General features: G+C 44.5%; 1 long non-coding RNA gene across 1 annotated transcript in view; it reads left to right on the top strand.

Annotated features, from left to right (window-relative positions):
- The window catches only part of LOC106143892, a 4,490-nt gene extending 3,948 nt beyond the window's left edge, over positions 1-542 (top strand). Inside the window, exon 3 of the long non-coding RNA XR_001229031.1 lies at positions 501-542. This is a non-coding gene — a long non-coding RNA (uncharacterized LOC106143892). The remainder of the gene's footprint in view (positions 1-500) is intronic.
- The last annotated feature ends 2 nt before the right edge of the window (positions 543-544 follow it).

The following is a 544-nucleotide window of genomic DNA, read 5'->3' as shown; positions in this document are numbered from 1 at the left end:
GGGGGGCTAGGTGCTTATGAACCAGCCTTTGAAACAGAAGCCGGAATGGAGCTGCATGCTTACATTAATAGGACGTGTGATTCCAATATGTACTTAGTTGAAAAGGAAAATGGACTTGCTAAACCATAAATATCTCCTACACGTAGGGAACAAATTAGCAGAGAGCTAGCAGAACGAACAGGTGGACTGGGAGAAGAGAGATGAAATGCAGGACTTTGCTACCGGCCCCTTTTTAGGTGCCATAACATCTCCGCAGATGGGTTCTCTGTGGTGTCTTGTATTCTGAAACCAATCGATGCTGGTGTCTGTCATTCATAGCCAAGATAGTCCTAACAAATACTCCCTCAGGTACTAGGAAGATTTTTAACAGATTTGGAGGATACATATGTGTTAGGTCTCAAACCTGGAACAAATGGTTAACGGGTGCTTATTTAATGTAGCACCATAAATTTCTTCAGCCCAGGGGCTGGGCTTCTCTTCCTTGAGATGCCCTTCCCTAGAGCTGAAGACCTTAAGTGCTTGCTTTTTGCCCGTTGACCAGATA

This window comes from Microtus ochrogaster, chromosome 10 (assembly GCF_000317375.1).
Source record: "Microtus ochrogaster isolate Prairie Vole_2 chromosome 10, MicOch1.0, whole genome shotgun sequence".
Classification (NCBI taxonomy): Eukaryota; Metazoa; Chordata; class Mammalia; order Rodentia; family Cricetidae; genus Microtus; species Microtus ochrogaster.
The sequence above is the reverse complement of the archived record's forward strand: the minus strand, read 5'-3'. Positions and strand labels throughout refer to the sequence as shown.